The following is a 6540-nucleotide window of genomic DNA, read 5'->3' as shown; positions in this document are numbered from 1 at the left end:
TAATAAAACCTAGCAAAAAAGCAAATGAAAACCAGTGGAATTGAGTGGAAATTGAGATTTCTGCGGACACCGATTCTTTGCGGCTCTTACAACTAGAAGCCTTTTATTTTCCCCTCACTCAGATCAGATAGTGATGTGCGCAACATCTGCCTCTTAAACCCTAATTAAACGTGACCGCTCTCGCATGCACTTCACAGCACCTTACTTTAGAGAGGGATTTCTACACACAGGCCAGGATTTAGTGCTTTAGAGGTTCCAGACACTCATCAGGGGCAAAAGCCTCTTTTATGTTGTGTTTGCGCTGATGGCGTGTTACATGAGTCATCTTATGTGCAACACACTTTAAATGTTCTGAGTTGATGACAACCTGTTAGGGTTAAATATTGCTAGAGGAGGTTCATACACCCTTGAGAAGTGAACAAACCATAGTGTTAAGGAGAGAGACCGGGTCATGCAGGATTCAGTCAGACACATGCAAAGCTCAGAGCCACGGTATTGTGTTTTAGTGTGGAATACGTCAGCTTGTGAAGGTTCAACCAGGTTCAGCTTATTCATCATTTTGATCCCATTCTATTCAAGTAAAAAATACAATAAATAATACAAACGGTAGTGTATTTAATTTAAACAAGTATACATACGCTGATGTTCGAAAGTTTGAGGTTGGTATATATATATATATTTTTTTAAAGAAGTCTCTTATGCTCACCAAGACTGCATTTCTTTGATTAAAAAATAATAATAATAAAATTAAATTAAAATTATACTAAATTTTCAGTAGCCATTACTGTCTTCAGTGTCACTGGTGTAATGACCTCCCAGAAGTGTCTCACTCTCACACAATTTCATTCCAAAACACCAGGCATCCAAATTCAAGATAACATCACTGCATTTATTGTTTCATCTGCGTGCTCTGAGACGCAAGTGATTTATGATGTAGGAAAAAAGAGCCACAGTGGCTTCCCTGATTGCAACAACTTGCATATTTTGCACCAGTTTCCAAGGACGTGACGGTTTTGTTGTCTTGAACACATGGGATGGAAACGCTGCTTTATTCACAAAGGTTGCAATATTCCAAACAAGTTCAATTCATAATTTTGGATGGAAACATAGCTGTTGTTGAAAACATTTGTGCTGTTAAATTTTTTTGTTGAAACCAAGAACCAATTTTTTTTTTTCAGGATTCTTGATTAATAGAAAGATAAAATTTGAAATAGAAATATTTTGTAACATTATTAATGTCTTTACTCTCAATTTAAGTGTCATAGCTGAAAACAGTATTGATTTCCCCCTATGTACACTGCTTTTTATCAGTAGTGTACAGTCCTGACTAATCAGGGGGGAGGGGGGAATGGTTGGTTGGGCCAATGTGGTTTTCTGTGAACTTAACGGTCTTATTGGTAAATATTGCTCATCATGTAAGTCTTAAAGGGAAGGATAGTTATGAAGTTATGGTACAGTCACCATCTAAATACATTATGCTGTATACTGGTCACCAGCTGGTCTTTTCAGCAGGAATTGTATAGCTATGAGGCATCGATACACACAATTTTATAGCTATGAGGCATTGATACACACAATTTTATAGCTATGAGGCATTGACACACACACACACACACACACTCTGAGCTTTGCATGTGTCTGACTGAATCCTGCAAAACACACACGCACGCACGCACGCACGGCTACAGTGACCAATTTGTGTTAAGTGTGTGTTATGTCAAAACTGAGGTGCCTGCTTAACCACAAGTTTGTGCATATGCTTGCTGAGTGTGTCAGTTTGTAACGCATGTGTGTGTGTATAACCTGCAGGGGAATATTTGTTGGTTGATGATGATTGTGACCGTCACAGTTTCCTTCAGCATTGCCATGTCGAAGTCTGAGGATAGACAGTCTCAGCCATTGAACACTGTACCCAATGAGTGTGTGTGTTTAAGTCTGGAGGCCAATCTTGAATTTATTCTTCTCACTCAAGTTGAGAAGACACAGTCCTGCAGTCTCATAATCAAGCTTGTGAACATTTCCATTGTGCAAATGTGTCCTCCACCTACATGAAAAAATAAAATGAAAAAATAACGGTTAGTAAAAACTAAAAACATAATTTGTGGTCAGTAAGATATTATTTTTGAAAGAAGACCATGAGTTAATGATCATTAGATAATGCTGCATTTATCTGATGATCAAAAACACAACAGTAAAAACAGTAATATTGTGAAATATTATAATTTAAAATTACCGGTACACTTTTCTATTTTAATGCATTTATTCCTTTGATGGCAAAGCTGAATTTTCAGCATCATTACTCCAGTCTTCAGCATCACACGATCCTTCAGAAATCATTCTGATATTCTGATTTATTATTCGTAATATTTTTGTGGAAACAGTCAATCCTTTTTTTCCAGGCTTCCTTGATGAATATAAAGTTCAAAAGACCAGCATTTATTTAAAATGGAAACCTTTTGTAACATTATCAATGTCTTTACTGTCACTTTTGAACAATTGAATGCATCCTTGCTAAAAGAAAATATTTTCTTAAATAAAAATTGCCCGGAGTTAAGTTAATCTTGATCGTTATACCTTTGTGAGTACTGTCTATAGAAAAAAAACGAACCGGATTGGTGCTTGCAACACGGAGCTGCTACCGCTAATGCCCAGAGCTCCCACTCAGCTAAAACAGCAGTTATGGGGGCATATTCATAAAGAGTGTTTTGTGCCTCTTAACAGACACAAAATGCAATTAAAATGTCTGTCCAACATGAACAGGGTCCTTACATGACAACAACATGCGTTTATCAACTTAGCCATTGTTTAAATTACCCTAAATAGTGTTTTAGACGGCTAGCTGTAGTCTCGCGCTGAAGGCCCGTGGGAACTCCCGTTGTAGCCGGGAAAAGGTATTGTTGACTGAAGAGTGTGAGGCTAGTTCTTCGTCTGTATAATCGGGTTCGAATAAATAAGGACCACCATCAAACTCAAAAGCCTCTTCCATGTGTTCAAAATCTTCTATATTCTCCATAGTTACGTTACAAACCATTTCTTCTTCATTTGTGAGCAACTCCGATCTTCACTCTTCACACACACGACGCTCCTCCCACCTGCACACTTCTATTTACCTTTTCCCGGCTACAATACAACGGTCCTTATTTATTCGAACCCGATTATACAGACGAAGAACTAGCCTCACACTCTTCAGTCAACAATACCTTTTCCCGGCTACAACGGGAGTTCCCACGGGCCTTCAGCACGAGACTACAGCTAGCCGTCTAAAACACTATTTAGGGTAATTTAAACAATGGCTAAGTTGCTAAACGCATCTTGTTGTCATGTAAGGACCCTGTTCATGTTGGACAGACATTTTAATTGAATTTTGTGTCTGTTAAGAGGCACAAAACACTCTTTATGAATATGCCCCCTTAACTGCCGTTTTAGCTGAGTGGGAGCTCTGGGTATTAGTGGTAGCAGCTCCGTGTTGCAAGCACCAATCCGGTTCATTTTTTTTTCTATAGACCGTACTCACAAAGGTATAACGATCAAGATTAACTTAAAAATTCTTAAGAGTTCTCCTTTAAGGATGATCAAACTTTTGAATTGTAGTGTATGTATGTATATTTAAATTATAACAAGATAAAATATAATAAACAAAAAATGAATGACAAAATGCATTAATATATGTTATATAAATAAAAATTAAATATAAAAACTATTTGCACATAGCTTTGACATTTTTTCACTTCAAAACTGTATTTTCAGATGATTTAGCTTGTGACGCCTACTCAACTCTCGGTTAACTATGAGTGTGGTTGTTCTGGTCATGTAATTATCATGATGTTTGGGGTCAAGGGGCTCCACTGAGAGCAGTGAGGGAGAGTTTAAGAAAATATGGGGTGCCTTTTCTTAGTAGCCTACGGGTTACCCCGACATTCTCAAGACTCTGCAAAATTGTTCTGAAAACATTGTCGATACATTCCCTAAACATTCTCAATGATTTCCCAAAACAGTCCATGTGTAGCAGTAGAAGTCAATGCGTTCCATCAGTCTGTCTTTACACCGTCAGTGGTCCCTCTGCGTATTGTCTAAATATTGTCAGTATAATGCCTCGAAATTACTCATTTGTTCCCAATGTCATTATATTTTCAGCAGACAGGATCCTGAACCTTGTTTCAACTCTGCACACATCAGTTAGATTGCAGCAGTGCTGATAATCAAATGAAAATAATTAACCTTTGACCCCCAAACGCCTCAATTTAGAATGCATGGTTACGCAAGTAGTGGTGACATCACTGTTCGACATTAAATTCATATCTACATATCTAATACCTTCACTAGGGTGCAATACTCTGATGTCTCGTTGTTCTCATTTTAACTAAGAGGAGCAGCTCAAGGTTAAGCAGAGGTCTACATCTCAGACATGAAGTAATGTACAGTTTATACAAGAGAAAGCTTTACTTTTTTACCCCATTCTTCACTTCTGTACCCACTCTACCACCCTTTGTCTCGTATATCTTTCCTCTTTGTCTCTGGTTACCCTTTTCTCTGTCTCTCTAAGGTCAGATGAGAAAACCAGAGTGGACTATGAGAGCCAAAGCAGACACACAGCATGAGGACAAAGTATTAACAAGCCAGACAGTAAAGTGTCACATCGCAAGGACTTATGTGTTCAAATCCAGCCAGGAAGGGGACAGAAAGAGGAGATATGTGCTGTTGTGAGCGAATAAGCAAGTGATAATGCTTGAAATATGGGCCAAAATGGAGTAACGTGTGGAGAGACTGAAGTTGGGGAATAATGAGAATGTAAGCGTGTGAGAGACTGCTTATCCCCCCAGAGTCTCTTTTTGGATGAATATCAAACTTCAGTAGTAGTACAGAGACCCCCTAGCCCCAGTGACCCACCCACACGCCCACCTCCACTTCTCTGTGTAACTCATCCAGTCCAGTGAAGACTTACACCACATCCACAGGAGAGAGGGGTCAGGATCAGGAAGAAGGGGCCAGACAACCTCACATTGGCCTTTAAATCAAAATTATTGTGAGTGTATATCAGGAGGGAGGCCTCGTCATTTACCAATAATGGCCTACAGCACGGGGGAACACTGCGGAAACGTCTGCAATGCCACGATTGGATGGTTCTAACTCTCTGACTCGGTGTTCCTCAGACAAAGGACCTCATTAATAGAGATTTATGGAGAAGAGAGGCATGAAAAGTTGAATAAAAGAAACAGGCCTCTTAGGGCTTTGCTAAACGGTTCACTTTAAAGCCCTGATATACTTCAAGCAAAATCAAAGAACAAACTGTTGTGATGCCATTTCAAACAAAATCAGGCCAAAGCAACATTTATTTGGAGATTATTTTTGGGAGTTAAAAACTTGCCAAAGCATATGATAAACACCTTCGAACAAGCATTGGTCTGTCGAGATTACATAATTGGTAGGTTAGGAGGTTCCGCCTTCTTTGATTGGAAAATCTTATTTGGTTTATTTTTTCTGTTCAGTCCGTCACGGTCAGACGTCCGCAAATAAAAACATGAACACACGGGAGAGCTGCTTTATAGTAGAATTTAAAGTTGTAACTAATTGCAAAATGCACTTTCTTTTTTTGTCAAGTTTAATGCTGTAAAACAATCTATCATATAAAGTGCGATATTAACAAATGTGACATGACAGTTATTTTTCGTTCTTCGATTCAGTCATGAGTATATTGGGGCTTTAAATCAGACTGGAAAAAGAAGCTTTTATTTTAGCGATGCTCTCCTGACTCCCCCAACTTCATATATTGAGTCACGATGCGGTTCAAAGAAGCATAAGATGATTTCATTCTCCGGAGAGGGCACAGAGAACGGAAAGATAATGTATATAATCTTCAATTACCGTCATTGACTTAATCAATGACATTAAGTGAGTAAAACTGTCTGCAAGAGAGGCATGGTGGGAAAGAACAGAACAAGAGGGGGAGAGACTGACTGTGTGAAACGAAGAACGTGGTGCTTACATTCAAATGAAGATGTCAGCAGTAATGGTCGTGTTCCTCTCCGGGGCTGGCTGATTATTAATGACAGTGTGGCAGAAACCTAAGCTGACTACATGCTTTCCTGTCCGCGGGTGAACACCAACCAGGCTGATGCAACACTGAAAACATAAGAGAAACGCACAAAGGGTTTGTCAAACATAGTGAACACTGATTCTTCATCTGATACCCTCATACTTGAGAAGCTCGGGGAAAGTAGAAGCGTCATGCCGGTTTACACTGATGGGTTATACACTCTCATAGATTTTTGAGCAAATTGTATTTTGTATGAAACACCCAAAAAGATTTATTCATTGCTGATAATAACTACACAATAGACCTTATTCACAGCAACACCATCTTTGATTTTTAACAGGAATGATAGCAAGGCCGTGTCTGTGAGGGATAGCCATACATCTCTTCAGTGGGTTTTACTGTTATTTAATGTGTTTTTGGATTGTCATCTCTCCGAGGAATTTCAGTAGACAAAAATGAGCTGTGGAAAATTATAGGTGAGCTTTATACGGATTTTTACAGTGGAT

Source organism: Phoxinus phoxinus (assembly GCF_949152265.1).
Source record: "Phoxinus phoxinus genome assembly, chromosome: 21".
Taxonomy (NCBI): Eukaryota; Metazoa; Chordata; class Actinopteri; order Cypriniformes; family Leuciscidae; genus Phoxinus; species Phoxinus phoxinus.
This window is presented reverse-complemented; position numbering follows the sequence as displayed.